Source organism: Pleurodeles waltl, chromosome 5, assembly GCF_031143425.1.
Source record: "Pleurodeles waltl isolate 20211129_DDA chromosome 5, aPleWal1.hap1.20221129, whole genome shotgun sequence".
Taxonomy (NCBI): domain Eukaryota; kingdom Metazoa; phylum Chordata; class Amphibia; order Caudata; family Salamandridae; genus Pleurodeles; species Pleurodeles waltl.
Window position 1 is genome coordinate 773,582,710 of NC_090444.1, and position 16,763 is coordinate 773,599,472.

At 42.4% G+C, this 16,763-nt stretch overlaps 1 protein-coding gene across 3 annotated transcripts in view; it reads left to right on the forward strand.

The window, feature by feature from the left end:
- Positions 1-16,763, forward strand: part of DZANK1 (double zinc ribbon and ankyrin repeat domains 1) — a 741,684-nt gene that overhangs the window by 179,472 nt on the left and 545,449 nt on the right. The gene's annotated exons all lie outside the window — the stretch shown is intronic.

The following is a 16,763-nucleotide window of genomic DNA, read 5'->3' on the forward strand; positions in this document are numbered from 1 at the left end:
GTCACTAAAGTAACCCCTGCTTAACCCTCTGGTAGTTTGACATAAAAAGCAGCCAGGCTTAATTTGGAGGCAACGTGTAAAGTATTTACGAAGCACACAAACAGTAGTAAAGTGAAAACACAACACAAGAAAAATCCCTTATCAATTTAGAAGAATATATGAACTTTTAATACATTATTTGACACCAAAACATCAAAAATCCAATTAGTAGAACCGGAGTTATGAATTTTTGAAAATTTTAATAAAATCTAGTATCTAAAAGATCAAAGTGCCAATTTTGGACATCTTGTAGTGCAAGACCATGTCAAAGTCAGAAAATATGGTTGCCCGTGATGGAGCGTGGATCATGAAGCGGATTGGGCCCAGTCGATGCTTACCTTCAGACCTAGAAGAATTTGCAAGAAAAATGTTCAGAGAATGTAAAGTTCAGCGTGGCAAAGCTGCAGGTGGTGTCTGTGGGAGCGTTATTGTCGGGGATCAGCTGAAAAAGTCACAATGAGAATTTCTATCTTCAGATGTAGTCATTTTTTTGGAAGATGAAAATCTCTAGCTCAGCCTCAAATGGCTAAGGGCAGGAAAATGCCAATCTTTGAAAAGTGGTATTTTCAAAATTGTAATTTAAAATCCAACGTTACTATCAAAGAGGATTTTTAATGACAATGTCATTGATTCCAACCATCAAATGCTTATCTGTCCTCAATCAGTAGTTCGTATTTGTTATATGTAATAAGGCAACTCAATATTATCTAGTGGGACAGTTAGGTCTCACAGTAGTGAGTTTGATTTTTTTCACTACCAGGACATCTAAAACTTAAAAGTGTCAACCTTTTAATTAAAACTGCATTCAGGCTAAAATGGCAGGCCTGGGACATGTTTTAAGGGGCTACTTAGGTGGGTGGCACAATGTATGCTGCAGGCCACTAGTAGAATTTCATGTACAGGCCCTGGATCTATAGTATACCACTATACAAGGGACCTAAGAGTGAATTAAATATGCCAATCCGGCTTAAATCAATATAGCTATGGCCTAGGGCCAACAAAAACAAACTCGGTGAAAATTGGAGGGTAAAAGGCAAAATGCTTGGGGGGGTGGGGTGACCCTACAGAGAGGGCCAGGTCCAACACAACCCCTCTACAGCCTAAAGCCAGGCTAGAATAATCAATAATTTGATGGGCTTCCCTTCCTAGGTGATTGAACGTGGCCAGTGGCTCTCTTCTGTAGAAGTACTTGTCAGGTGTATGCCCTTCTAATTCAGTTGAATGATCTGTATGCACCCTGCTGAGCTACCGAACTGATACATGGGGAACCTTTCTTCTCACTTGTGGACTCCATCTGTGCAGTGTGTAACCTTAAGTTGTTCACAGATGCATCCCAGGAGTCAGACAGTACGACCATGTCCAACACAATGATGTGGTCCACTCTACCCCCTGGATCAGACTTCAGTCCCCAAACCAAGGACAACTCTGCCCTTTAAGTACAACAACCAACAGAGGGCACTGTTAGCTACCAGTGTCAATAGCCAGATCTCAACCCTCCCTGGGATATCTGACCTCTAAGGTTTCTCAGAGTGGAGGCAAGAGCCCCAGGTGTTAGACACTCTGTTTCCACTCTCCTTCCCATCAGTTCAGGGTTAGTGCCCTGAGACTAGTCATCCAGCCTACGGCTTATATCCTGAAGCTGAGCTGTTGTCAGGGGTGAGTCCTTCCGCTCAAACTGTGCCTCTGTGCCTCCTGTTTTGGGAGTGGTACAGCCAGAGTTCTGAGCTTTCAGGGTACCTTGGGCAGCTGCCATTCCCCAACCCCAGACACTGGTTGGAACCAATTTCCCAGAAGGCAGTCTATGGGCATACCAGGACTAACTATGACCATTCTCTGGGTCACCTCCCCACCCTACTCCAGGAATACCAGGGCCATGGGACGAACAAGGACCTGCTCCTGGGCCTGAGTTATCCTACACACCTGACCGATTAGTGCTGTGGGGAAACCAGCCTTTCCACTACCATGGTCTGTCTGCCCCAGTGTCCCTCAGAGCAGTGACAGGGACCCCATTCACTTTGACCAGGTGGCAGTTAGGATTCCCACCCTCAGGGATCACATGTCTCCTCTCTGAGTCTGTCTTCCAACTAAGGGAGAAGTGGGCATGATCTGTTACCTACTTCTGGGGAATACCTCTCCCTAAGGCCACGTTGGCCACTCCTGTAGTGTTCCCACCAGTGGATGGTGTCTTGGTACAGATGTTGTCCCTGTGCTTGTGCCCCCATATGGGAGCAATCAAAGCACTGGGACTGGAAAAAGGGCGCCCTGGGCTTCCGCCAACCAGGACCTAAACTCTATTCTTAGGAAAGCATGAGGACCCTTTCCCACCACACTACACTGGGACATGTCTCGGTAACTGTGTACCCCCACACTGTGTTGTGGGGACCCTGAACCACACTACTTAGGATCACTCCCAGGTGCCTTCTCAGACACTTTGGTACTGATCCAGAGGTCAGCTTCCATTGCAAGCTCGCTGGGCTAAATGAGCTTGTGATCAATCAGTTGTTAGCATAGCTCTGGAAAACAATGACTGACCATGTCCTCTCTTGCAACTAAACTATACAGCCTTTCATAAGTGTTTACCTCACTGCCATTCACCCAACCATCCAGTGCCGTGCAAAAGTAGTTTACGAAATCCACCCAAGACTGGTTTGCGAGTTTGTGGCTGTCCCTGGACCTCTGGCGGTACCTCTGAGGGGACAGCCCAAATTAAGCAACAAGTATGGTTTGTCATAGAGGCATACTTTGGTTACCTACCTCTTGTGAGAAGTGTGTCCCTTCCCACTGTAGGCATGTACTTCCATAAACTTTGCCCTGGTACTCCGCTCTGACCTTGTGTACCCTCAGGGCTACCTCATATGCAGAATTCCATTTACCTATGTCATCTCCCACCACAAAATATGGCACCAGGTTTTGGGGTATGTACAATTATTATTATTATTATTATTATTATTATTATTATTATTATTATTGTAGTTTTTTTAAAGCAAACAGCTACCTAAATGGTATTTATTTCCTGGCGCTAAACCATTGAAACAGTGGAAGTCAACTCCCAAATTAAAATAACCACATTTCAAATTCTTGCGAAAGGCAAGGAGTGTGTAACAAATCTTTAAGGTAACTGGAAGGGAGTTCCAAAGCTTGAGACCCAAAACTATAAATGAATGATTGCCCATACAGACCAAGTGCAACCTAGGAACCATGCTTAGAGCCGAGTACATGGATCTTAGGGTGTGGGCCAAGAAATAGGGCACTAACAGCTCCTGTATTTAGGGAGGGTCGACTCCCATTTTATCTTTAAAGACATAACACTATACTTTAAATTCCATGTGCTTCACGACTGTGAGCCAATCAAGCTCTTGAAGGAGATTAGCAGTCAAAACATACTTCAGGAGACAGAACAGATGTGCTACAGCATACTGAACAGTCTGGAGGCAAATGGAAGCTTGATCTATGCCTAGATAAAGGATATTACCATAAATCCAATCTGGGCAGGATTAAAGCTTGGATTACTGTTTTTTGGGCTGGCAGGGCGAGCATCCAGATAATTTTCTTCAGCCACTTGAGGATGTTAAAATAAGTGGAGTTCTCCTTCACAACCTGAGGTTTCATCAAAAGAATTTCAGCCAGTAGGAAGCCCAAGTTCTTAACTTTGGAAGACAGAGTAGGAAGGGCCCCAAATAAGTAGGCCATTGTCAGAGACCCTGGAGTTGGGGGTTCTTACTCAAGATCATCACCTCCATGTTATCGCCATTCAGAGTGAGCGAGTTGTTACTCATCCAAGTGGTGATTAGCCTTAAGCCATGGTTAATATTGGAGGGGCCCTGTTCTTGTGCAGAAGATAACGAAAAAAGGATTTGAGTATCGTCTGCTTAAGAAAAAAGGGTATGACACAGCTCTCCACTACTTCTGCTACTGGGCAGACACAGATGTTAAAAAGCAGAGGACTAAGCACTGAGCCCTGCAGGGCATCAGATGTTAAACACTGCCTACCAGACACTGCACAGGCCGAGAATAACTGAAATGTCCAGTTGTGAACATTTTAGGTAGTCTACAAGTGAAGCCAGCCAGTGCAGTTCCTTCAAGACAACCTCTCAACGAGGATGGAGTGGGACACAGTATTGAACGCCGTGCTCAGATCAAGTAGAATGAGAGCTGCAGTTCTGCTTTCATCCAAGAGATTTCTGAGATGGTCTGTAACTCCCAGGAGAGCAGGTTCCATACTATGCCCTGTCCTGAAACCCGATTGTAAAGGTTTTAGATTCTCCACATATGATCTTAGAAAGGCATTTACATGTTTCTTCAAAACCTTGGAGAGGCAGGGCAACACGGAAATGGGATGAAAATTCAACCATGTGTTGGGTTCTAGATTTGGTTTCTTTAGAAGTGGAAACACCATGGCATGCTTCCAGCAAGCTGGAACAAAACCCCAATATAAAGAGGAGTTAAGGAGGTTCACCACTACCTGGAGTAGTTCTGGATTCACTATACCAAACTTAGCAGGTCACAAGGAGTCTAATGGCGAAACCGATTTAATAGAGTGTAAAATACCTAGAAAGGAGCTCCAACAGAGACCATGACCTCAGTTTACATGGAAAGGAATTAGACAGGGGCATGGCGCTGTTACGTGTCGTGAGAGTGGGTTTGGCATCATTGTCTGGACTACCAGGGTTCGGCGCCATTTCAGCGCCTTTGGAGTCCTTAATCAGTTGCGAATGAGTATCAGCTACTTTTTTCGTTAAAAGAAAACAAAAAAAAAACAGAGCCAATTCCTCTCACTGAGATTGTGAAAGCAAAGGTGCCCGGGACATTCGACTAGAACCAGAATGCTCCTTAACCACACTAAAGAGAGTCTTCTGGCAATTCTGGGCCTTGATAATTTTATCAGAATAGGATAGCGCACGTGCCTTTATGCAGTGCCCATGATAGTAAGTAATAGCTTTCTGGTACAAGGCTTTTGAAGCCGCATCATAAGATCTTCTCCAGATCCTTTTCAAGACTTTACAGTGTTTTTTCTCCAGCCGCAGTGTTTCATTAATCCATGGGGCCAGTGGGATAGTTCTAGCCGAATGTCTGGAAACAGCAGGTTATACTTCATGTAGTGCATTCCGTATCCACCTATCCACCAGACACTGCCCTGAGCAAGCTGAGTCATTGAGAATCGGTTTTGTGATATTAAGTTGCCGATTCAGGGCGGCAACATCCAGTTTAGACCACTTTCTGGTCAGTGGTTGAAGTATTAAGCCGCCTTATATATAAGGTAGTTGGAGCTTTAATAGTAAAGGGAACTGCTGTGTGATCAGACCAGGTCAAGGGGATAGGTGAAGCAACCGCTAGGTCTTGCATATTAACGAAGATTGGATCCAAAAGGTGACCTGCTTCATGGGTGGAAGTCGTATTATACAGGGCCATATTGAAAATACTCTGATCTTCAATGAGGCCGCATCCCAAACTACTTTTGGGGTGATCTAAATGGATATTGAGATCCTCCAGCAGCCTAAAGTTAGCAAATTTGAGATCAAACGGGGCTACCAGGTCACAAATGGAAGCACCCTAGCCCCCAGCATAGCCAGGTGGCCTAAAAGCCAAGGCCCCAGACAAGGTAAACTTAGGTGTAAGTGCAAGGGAGGAAAGAAGGCCTTGCAAGCAGGGATAGGAAGAGTTTCAGCTTTGCAGTTGTAGGCCTTCTTATAAATTATAGCAATTCCCCCCATGTCTGCCTTGTCTGGCTCTCCTAGCGATAGTGTAACTTGGTGGTAAAGCTGCAATAACATCAGATATTGAGCTACCCTGGAGCCAAGTTTCTGTTAAAAACAGTGCATCAGGTCTGTGGGCCTACAGCAAGTTAAAAATATCTTGCTGATGTTTGGGGAGAGAGCAACAGTTAACACTGAGAAAATAAAATTGAGTCATATCTTTGAATCCCGAGTGTGAGGCTATATCGCACAAGGCTACACTCCTAGCACCAGGTATACAGCTTGGGCCCCCAGGTAAGGGAAAGACTTCACAATTCTCACAAGTGATTAGACTCACTCCCAGATCAACTATCAAGCAGTTTGTCGCACGAGTAGGCTGGCAGAATTCATCATCCTGTTTTCCTGAGAAGGACCAGGGTTCCTGGCTCCTGGTCCCGACAGGATGTGGACGGGTGCAGACGGGCTTCCCTTAGTTGCTCCTTTGGCATGCCAGAAGCGCAGCCACTCCGCATGGTCCGCTACTGGCTGCATTTAAAGGACAAGGAGGTCTTACAGACTCCACCCTTAAGCTCCTGATTAGTTCATCACCAGTCAATAGGAGCAAATTATAGCGGATCCTAAGCTCGGGCGATTCTAGACAGCAGAGACATAAAGAATGTCACTAAAAGTGCACTTTAAACATTAACAAAAGAGTAAAGTGCAATAATGCATTAAGAAAGCTGTGGTATCTTTTCAAGTTACAAGGAGTCAAAATGCAGAGTTTCTATGGCTTGCATGTCTGCGCTGCCGGCTGCATTTAAAGGGCACAGAGCTTTTACAGACTCCGCCCCTTAGCTCCTGATTGGCTCCCCAGCACCCAATAGAAGCAAATTACAATGTGTCCTAAGCTCAGTCAATTCTAGACAGCAAAGCCACAAAGAATGTCACTAAAAGTGCACTATAAACATTAAACAAGCATTTGCAATGAAATTGGTCTCACATTTTCTTGAGCTAGAGCTATTGGCATTGTAAGTTCAGAAGTCGACTTTTCTTGCCACATAAATTGGTCAACCCTGTCTCATAATGTCGTCTTCTCCTGCCATGTTTTGGTGGTCACTGGCGGCTACTGACATCAGAAATCACAAGCCCCTGAGGAGAGACAAGATGACTGCATATTTATTTTAACAGCATGAAAAATCTTGCAAGCATTCTTGCCTCGCATTTCGAGGAGCAGAGCAGCCTGAAAAGATTTATGGCCCCAATAAAGGAGGTAAGCAATGCCCTGTGTGCAATGTTGTGAGTGCTAGCAGGGAGGGGCCCTGGACAGAGAGACTCAAGATACAAAACGAGGTTAAGCAAGTTTCACATCATTGCTTCTAGGTTTTGATACATTCTACCAGAAATGGCATATTGTGGCTTTCGTGAGCAGTGAGCAAAACAACCGGCGTTTCTTTTGTAAAATAAGCATATTTTAGGAGCCAGAGGTAAACGAGGACAGCACTGGAAAAAAGCCAAAACAAATGTCAGCAACATGGGATGAGATGTGAGGAACGGAATGCTGCGATAAAACACAGGCAGCTACCAACCTAAAACACTCACAATGAAAGGGAAGCACCAAAGAAATAACAAAAATAGTCTATCACAGCAGTAGATAAAAAACCAAAGTGGAATAACACACTAGTTGGTCACTGCTCTGAAACAGAAAAAGGAGGGAAAAAAAGGCAGAACTTACCACTAGCAAGCCAGATTTTTTAAAGGACAATGCAACCAACAAATGGAATGGCTTTAAGTCATCAGAAGTTTACTAAAAGTATACACAAAATTGAATGCTTATGCTAATGCTCGACCTAAAAACAGTAAATTGCAGTAAGGCATTAAAAAAGCAGTGGTATCTTTTAAAATCACATGGGCCCATACGTACTAACACATATTCCCGTAGACTCAGAATGGGGAAACCCTTGCTTACATAAGTCCCAAGAAGGCAAAACGCACAGTTTCTATGGCGTTCGTGTCTGCGCTGCCGGCTGCATTCAAAGGGCACGGAGCTCTTACAGAGTCCGCCCCTAAACTTCTGATTGGCTGCCCACCAGCCAATAGGAGCAAAGTATAGCACGCCCTATGCGCGAGGGATTGTAGACAGCAAAGACATAAAAAATGCCATTAAAATTGCACCATAGGCGTTAAAAAACAGTAAAGTACAATAAGTAAAAAACACAATTTCTATGGCAAGCACATCAGTGCTACCGGCTGCATTTAAAGGGACTGGTGCTTTTTTCCAGACTAAGCGCCTGATTGGCTCCTCACCAGCCAATAGGAGCAAATTAAAGCATGTCCTAAGTGCAGGTGATTCTAGACAGCAAAGGCAGAGAGAATGTCACTAAAAGTGCACTATAAGCATAAAAAAAAAAACACAGTAAACTGCAATAAGGCATTTAAAAAGCACTGGTATCTTTTTAAATCACATGCAGTCAAAATGCACAGTTTCTATGGACAATACATTTTAAAAAATGGAAAATAAAATAGAGACAAGAAGTAAAAGCAGTACAGTGATTTTTGTATGTTACATGAGAAGGCAAAAGAAGCGTTTGTTGATTTCATACAAGACAATGTGAAGGCATTGTAGAGTAGGTCGGCAGAATTCATTGGATAAGTCTGATCAGCGCGATTCATTGGTTACTACAGCTGCCATGGATAGCTTTCATGGTTAGATGGTGGTCTACGTCTTGTGTGAAAAGAAAGAAGAGTGGAGAGGTCAGTTATAGCTAAGAGAAAGGGATAGTAGCATAGGAAGAGGGTGTCAGAGTAACAGGGAAATGGGGGGAATGTAGGAAAGTGGGTAGGGTTGGGAGTGGGGTATCCCAAGCACCTAATTTTGTGTAGAGGGTTGTTAGATGTGATTTAGCTTGGTACTCTTATTGGAGGGTGTGGTAGTCTGTATGCAAGCCTCTAGGAGTAGCCAAAGCAGTCTAGATTTATTGTGGTTGAAATTTTGTTTGAGGAATGGTTTTGTCCGAGCTTCTGAGGAAGCATACCCAGGCCCACCAAGTGGGGTAAGAGATAGATTTGACGTATTTTCAATCGCAAAGGATCGTTTTGACTCCTAGTGTGACTAGTACGTCGAATAGTAGGTGTTCTGTTCTGTTAAGTGTTGGGGGATTGGGGATAATCCAGGAGCCTAAGCATATGAGGACTGGGTCCAGAGTAACCTTTCAATGAAATATATTATTTATGGTTGGTTAATGTCTTCCCAGTAAGAAAGGAGCATAGTGCAAGAAAATTGCATGTTTGACGTCAACAACCTCGGATAAGCAGTTCCACCGTTTGCCTGATTTTAATAGACCCAGTTTTCACAGTTTGCTTGTGGTCCACAATGATCTATATAATAACCAATATTTACACTGTGAGATGATGGGAGTGGTTTTGAGCTTGGTTGCATGTTCCCATATTTGAGACCAATTTTCATCAGCTGAGTGTAACCTTCTCTAAGACAGGAGCAAGACAATTTGTTTAGAGACTTTTGTTATGGGGTTGGGAGTGTGTTCCTGAAGAATTGTATAGATTTTATAGACTTTGTGGTCTTGAGATGCGAGTAGACCTAATTTCTTTAGAATACTTGGATTTTGTGGGTTCAGGAAGGTTTGGTTACATTTAATGGCAACTCTGAGTTTGAGGAAATTGTAAAATTCCTTGTTAGGGTTATCGGAGAATGTCTGTAGAAGTGAGTAGGAAAAAGGTTTAACTCTTTCAATCGCATCTTTAATGTATAAGATATTTTGTGATGGCCAAGTTTACCAGTGGACACTTTTACCCTCAATTTTTATTAGTGGGTTGTGCCAGAGTGAGGCATAGGAGGAGTGTTTGAGTTTGACAGTACATTTGCTGTCCAGGTGTTTCACTGCCAGTATTGTGTCTCTGATTATATTTGTGGAGTGTTTGAAGTGCTTGAAGTTTTACACTGAGATGGCAGCAAGGGGGGCGAACGGGGGCAAGAGACCTCTCTCGATGACTGCCCAGATGGGCGGGGGAGCAGAAAATTTGGGTGAAACCAATGTATTGATTGAGTATGAATGCCAGCTGAAGTTTGCTGAATTTGGGGAGAGACACTCCTCCTTTCTTTTGACCAATAATAGGACCTTGGTGCGGATTCTCGGTCTTTTACTGTACCAATTAAATTGAATAATAACCTTGTTGAGGAGTTTACAGGAGGTAGCAGAAAGTTGTAGAGGGAACATGCTGATTATGAAATTTACCTGGGGTGCTATTAGCATTTTGGTGCATTCGAATCTTTCCCACCAGGTCATTTGTTTGGGTGACCATGTCTCAATGAGGTCCTGTATTTTTTTAGGGAAGGTTTTCTCAGTTTGTGTACCTGAGTCGGGGCAGCGATTTACAGAGTTGTAGGCTCAAGTATTTAACGTAATGGTTTTGCCATTTGAGTTTACTATTGCCAAGGACTGTAGGAGTACATAGCGGGTTGAAAGGGAAGGCCTCTGTTTTTTTTTTTTGTTTAATTTGTAACCCGAGGTTTAGCGTAGGCATTAATCAGGTTTAGAATTTTAGGTATGGCTGCGTCCACGTCTTTGTAGCATTTGAGGACATTGTAGGCAAATGAAATGCCTTTAATGATGGAGTTGTGTTGTAATTCAGTTAGGAGGGGTTCTATGGCTAAGAGAAAGAGTAGCAGGGAGAGAGGGCATCCTTTCCTTGTGTGTTGGGATACTTGAGTCTCTCAGAAAGGGAACAGTTTGCCAAGACTCTGGCTGATGGGTTATCATATAGTATGAATACCATATATTGAAAAGAGGGTCCTAGGTTGAATTTTATGGATTTACTGACCTTAGAAAGGGCCAAGATACCTTGTCAAAAGCCTTTTTGGCATCTAAGGCCACAGCCATCACCAGGGAGTGGAGGAGAGGAACTTTTTTTTAGGACATGCACAAAAACTCTGATGTTATCTGAGTCAAGTCTCCCTTTTTTAAAGCCAGTTTGGGAGGGATGTATTAGTATTGGGAGTAGTTTTTCCAATCTTGTAGTTAGGATTTGTGCACATATTTTACAATCTACATTAGGTAGGGATATTGGTGTATATTGTTTTGTGTCTAATTGGCCTTTGTTATCTTTGTGGATGACTGATAGCCTCTGAGATGTTCAGGCCAGTTTTGCCTTTGGAGGCATAAAAGTCAAAGAGGGATTTTAGGTGTGGCGTAAGTTGTATCTAGAAAGTTTTGTAAAAGCAGCCTATAAAGCCATCAGGTGCCGGTGCTTTCTTCATTTTGAGTGTTTTGATCAACTTATCTCTTTCTTGTATTTCAAGCAGTTTAGGGAGGTTTGGTCTGCTCTCTTAATTGAGCGGAGTTTACTATCTTGGAGGTATTGTTTGCAAACAGATGTCTGGATGTTAGTCTGGATTGTTTAGTTCTCTATAGTATTGTGCAAAGCAGCTGACTATGTTTTTAGTCCCAGTTTCAGTTTTCCCTGATTTGCTCATGATTGCAATAACTAACGAGTTCTGGTGTTTCACCTTTAGGTAGTTGGCTAGGAATTTCCAGGTTTTGTTGAATTTTCATAGCTTTTTTGCTTTGATGGTGTTTAGCCATGTGTGAGCTCTCTCACATATTTGTTTATTGTATTGTTATTTTAAGGATTTCAGTTTGTTGATTGTTTCGATGTAGTGTTTGGAGACTAAGAAGCGCGCTCAAGCTTTTTCCTTTCGTTTCTAGTTTCTCAAGTTTTTCTTTTGGCTGTATTTCTTTTGTTGGTCATGATACTGATTATTCTGCCCCTGATTGCTGCTTTCATGGCTTCCCAGAGAGTCTCTGGAGGCATAACCCAAGAGGCATTCTCTTTAAAGTAGTTAACGATTGCAGAGCATATTTCTTTTATTGCTAATGGGGTCATTTAGTAGCATTTCGTTGACACACCACATTCTTTCTGGATTTTGGGCATTGGTTAATGTAATATCTAATGAAATACAGACGTGGTCTGAGATAATGATAGGTTCAGTCCTGGATTGAAGCAGGAAGGAGCTACTCTCTGATTAGTTAAAATGTAATTAATCCTTGAGTGGAAATTATGTAGGTGAGATTAGAAAATTAACTTGCTACCTGTTGGGTTGAATAGCCTCCATATATCAGTTATGTTGTGTGCTGTGCATACGTTTTTCATTTGTATGTGGTATTTCCCTGGTCTGAGCTTGCAAGGGGATAGCCTATTAACTATAGGTCCACTGGAAGGTTGAAGATTTCTCCTAATAGTAAGTTAGAGCCATTTGGATTTTCATGTAGTCTTTAATTAAGTTAACCCAGAATGAAGGGCAGTCAACGATGGGTGCATATGTGTTCATGATAAGTAGCTCCTGAATATGTGTGGGTATTTGTGAGATGACCCATCGGCCTTCTGTGTCATGTATATTCTCAATAACATTAATACCTGCGGATCTGCAAAGACAGTGACGACTCGGTTTCTCTCATCAGAGTCAGGGGAGCAAGCCAGTTCCGACTACCAGTTATCTTTATGGGTTTTCTGGAGTAAGAGAGAACCCTCTTTCAGTTTATGACAGTGTTCTATGATTTTCCTTCTTTTGATAGGGTGGTTAAGCCCCTTTGTGTTTAATGATGCAATCTTAAGAGTGTTACTAGGCATGATATGTGCTTTGGGGGCCTCTTTGAAGTTTGAGAGGGTCTGTGGTGCAAGACACATATTTTAGGTTGCTGGACGACATATGGGACCTAAGGCTGGGTGAACTTGACGGATTAGGCTTGGGATATCACCGGGAGGTTTGGGGGGTAGCTCAGAAAGTAAGACAAGCATAGAAAAGTGAGAAAAACAGGGAAAGTAGATAATAAGTAGAAATCCCAATTTCCTATCCCAAGATGGAAAGTGGGGTCAGTGGTAGCCACGGATCCGCCCTGTGAGAGCTGTAAAAAGCGGTGGTAGTAAGGAGGGTCTGGTGGGTGACTGAGTGGTAGGCAGTTGCTTAGTTGACATTTGCTAGCAATCATTTGGAGTAGGTTGGGTGTCCTTTGAGTTACTGGGTTGATAGAAACCTTGTGAATAAACCAACTTTATATAACTGAAGTTAGGCAAACATTTTAAACATTCAAGATGTAAAACTAGGGTGATAGCCACAAAGCTCATTTAAAGAACTTTAACACAGAGAATCACTGATTAGAAAATTTATTTGATTTGTAGATGCATTAACAATAACATAATATGCAAGGCATGCGGTTACAAAGTCCTCATTAGAAGTGTGTTACCGTTACAGTTTAATAAGCCTGCTACTGAGAGTAGACACGTGATTACAACAGGTTCGACGTTGTGGTGCTAATGTAATGAACATGGAATATGGAACATACATGGAAAACTCAGAGCATTCAAACACATTCTTATAATTTGAACCTTCATAAGGTGTGTCTTAGGTGTTGTGAGATAGAGAATGTGTCAGAGGTTAATTTAGGTTCCAGTTTGGTCTAGTCATTATCCCTGTTATAGCTAGGAGGGCAAGTCTGTGCAATGTCATGTGTACATGAGAGTGCACGTGTATGACTGACGGTGTATGTGTAGTGTATGATATTGGTGTACGTGAGTGTGTACAGTTGAGAGTAGACATAAAGTGTGGATGTGGGAATGGGGAGGTGTGAGTGTGAATGTGGGATAGGTGGCTTACTTGTTGTGTGGAAGATCATTTGCAGGGGTGCAGTTGAGGCGATGTAGTGGTGTGAAGCAATGCTCTTCTACACTATATCTTCAATAATTCCACAGCAGTTATGTAATAAATTGAGGGTAGGAGCGAGAGTGATATTGCTGTGATGTGTGAGATGGCCTACAGAGGTCAGGGCCATATTACCTGGGTTTGCGTATAGTTGGTAAGATAAGTTAAAATATAAACACATTTTAAATACATTTTGAGCATCGTACAAATATCATTGTATGCAAGACATCTTGATATTGAGAAGATTGAGTCTTATCTGACTGGTGAAGAGTAGTCTGGAATGACCTGCATGTATTAGTGGAGTAATCAGGTCAGAAGACCATTTCTTGTTGTTGTTTGTTTTCAGTATAAGTTTGGAGCTCAGTGGGGTAGTCGAGAAAGATTTCTCCATGTGATTGATTTTAAATCTGTTGTGGCATAATAGTAATCTCTTTTGCATAAATGTGGGATATTCCCATCTTGCTGTTGTTCCAGGTTAGCGTTTTAGATTTCCTCATGTGCGTCAAGATAACCTTGGAGTGCTGGAATTTAAGAGGTCTGAAGATGAGAGGGCGTGGGGTGCTGAAACCCGGGATTAGTCTAGTTGAGACTCTGAGCCCTCTTGAATTCGAATGGTCGTTCAAGTTTGATAACAAGGGTTTGTGGTATCTATTGGTTGAGGGAGGAACACACAAGGAGACTTGGTTTTCTGTCCCTTAAGACTAACCAAATAAGCTGAGATTTCCTCTTATGTTCATATTCTCTAGGTCTGTTATGGTTCTGGAGTGGGTGCTGTTCTGCTCTGCTTGACTGAGAGAAATCAAAATGAAAGGAATGCAAAGAATGAACACTCTTAGTCTGAGTAATGAATTTATTAAGGCACTTCCCAAGTTTCATAAACGAAAAGAGTAACATGAGTTTTTATTTCAAATATATATATATATATATATATATATATATATATATATATATATATATATATATATATATATATATAGTGACTATGTATTCATACATGCACACCACAATGCTTCCCCATGGGGCTTGACACTGACTTCATCCCTTCGTCTGTCAACTTCCACCAGAACAGGAGGGAGACTACCTGCAATGGGATTTATTTTCTGGGCAAGGCGTCCCTTCCCAGAGGAGTTCCTTCTTCTCTCTGTTGTCAAGCTTCCCCACCTTATATACTTTAAACAAACTTAAGAGGAAGGTTCTAAAAGCACTCTTACCTTTGATTAAGTTGTGAAATTCACGTGTTGGCTATGTCAGGTCAGTGTTGAGAAAACATGCATCAGACTGTCCAAATCTCACTGTGTTTTTCAAAGACTGAGCTGTACCCTTATCTATCATAAACATTCTCAGGCTGGTACCTGCTTATCTTCATTGCTCCCCAATGTTTGGTTCCTTTTCCTGGTGAGAAGAGCAAAAACAGGTTAACAAGCTGTGCACGGAAAAATACCTCCACCACCAATGTGTGGTGTTTGAAGCTAAGCTAAGCACAAAATTGAGTCAGTGGTCAAAATGGAGCTGATGGTTAAATACAGATAACATTACAGGTGGGTATCTGGTTGGTGGTGGCCTGGGTTATTTTTTTGTTTTTGCAGTTTTATCTTCCAGCACGCTGATTCTGGAATTAGCTTCTCCAATTCATGTGGATAGTAATTCAAGGTTGTTCCACAGGCCAGAGATCTCAGTTTGTTTGAGATCGGTATTTACTTTGATCATTGCACCAATTTTTGTAGTGAAGACGGGTTGCGTAGGATTAGGTTCATTTTGTTGGGGAGCTTTTTGTTCTTTGCTATCCTTATGATCCTTTGCGTCTCTGGAGTCTTTTTTTAGCCATTGTGAGTAGTAGTACTAGTAGAGATATTAATGTTGGGTGTGCCAGTTGCTGGAATTGACCCGTTTAGAGGGTTGTGGGTTATTGCGCTAAGAAGGTCTGGCGCCGGCTCCATTGAGATAGGCTTTGTTGTTTGGGACCTCTGTGCTGGCACTGATGTGGAACGCTCTGCTACTGGGTCCTCTGTACTCGGTCCTTGAGAGGAGTTTCTTGGATTACCGCATGGTGGAGACACTCATGCTGTGGGCTTACAACTCAGTATATGTACAGTCTCTTGCTGCAGTTGCTGTACTTTGCTCTCTGCGGCCTTGCCAATGAGTGATCACTACCACTTCATTGTTCAGGCATTTTAAGGAACACATAGCCATGAAACATATAGCCTTGTGGAGACACTATACTATTGTAGTTGTGATGAAGGCTGTGATAGGAGACCGGATATAGCTTGAAGAAATATTGCAAGAAATCTGTGAAATTATATTCAGTTTTCCACTTTAAGTGTTAGAGATTAGCATTTTAGGAATGTTGCATTTTGACAGAAAAGGTATTTATTTAGTTAATGCACACTATGATTGTGACTGTCCTAATGTGAATAACTGTTCCAACTAAACTACACAATCAATTCCATGGATGTAAAACTATTATTAGGACTTGGGTTGTATGAATGAGTTGTATTGATCTGATCTGCTCATTCTGCCTCTGATTTATAGAAAGTAGGTAAATCAGTGTTAATGATCAACCCTGGCATCGTTTTGAAAGGTTCATTATAACCAAGGTGTCCGTAGTATGACTTGAGGATTCTCCCCTGAGACTGGTCACCATGGAACATACATGAGAAAGTCAGAAGTGTTATGGATGACTGGTCTGTGGTGAGTGGGGCATTAGGATCATCTGTGGTGGAGGACAGGGGTAGGGATTCCCCAGTCATGAGTGATGGCAGGGATTTATGAGGCCCGCTACCCTTAGGACACTGTCTGGCAACTTTTTCTTATTGTATTGGGTCATTTTCTGTTTCTTCAGTTCATTCGCCTTTATTGCTTCCCTCACCTCTGCTGTTTGGTTTCCCTTTTCTGTTCTTTCATTTCCCTCACCTTCTTGCGTGAACTCTAATTTTTCTGGATTACAATTTGGTATTGTGTGCTGACCGGCTGCCTGTAATCTGGTTTGCCTCAGGATTACATATTGGTTTTGCATTCTGCACTTGTTGTCCCGCTTGACCCCTGAATTCTAGGTTCGCTATTGACCCAGGATTCAACCATTGCTGTTACTGATTTGCAGTCTGCCAATATGTAGCCAGTAAGCTTAACTTCCAGTACCTTCTTTTCAAAGATCATTTCAATGTTTATGGAACATAACATTTTTTGTTTGTTCTTTCCATGTAAAATATGTTTGCCATTCACCTTTGAAAACATTTTGAATTACCAGAAGGACCACAAAGGTGTGGTTGATGATATCACACCATTCTAGCTGCCTCTACTCTCCCTCACTTCCATTCCCCCTTCCACTAGGGTTTAGTTCTGCT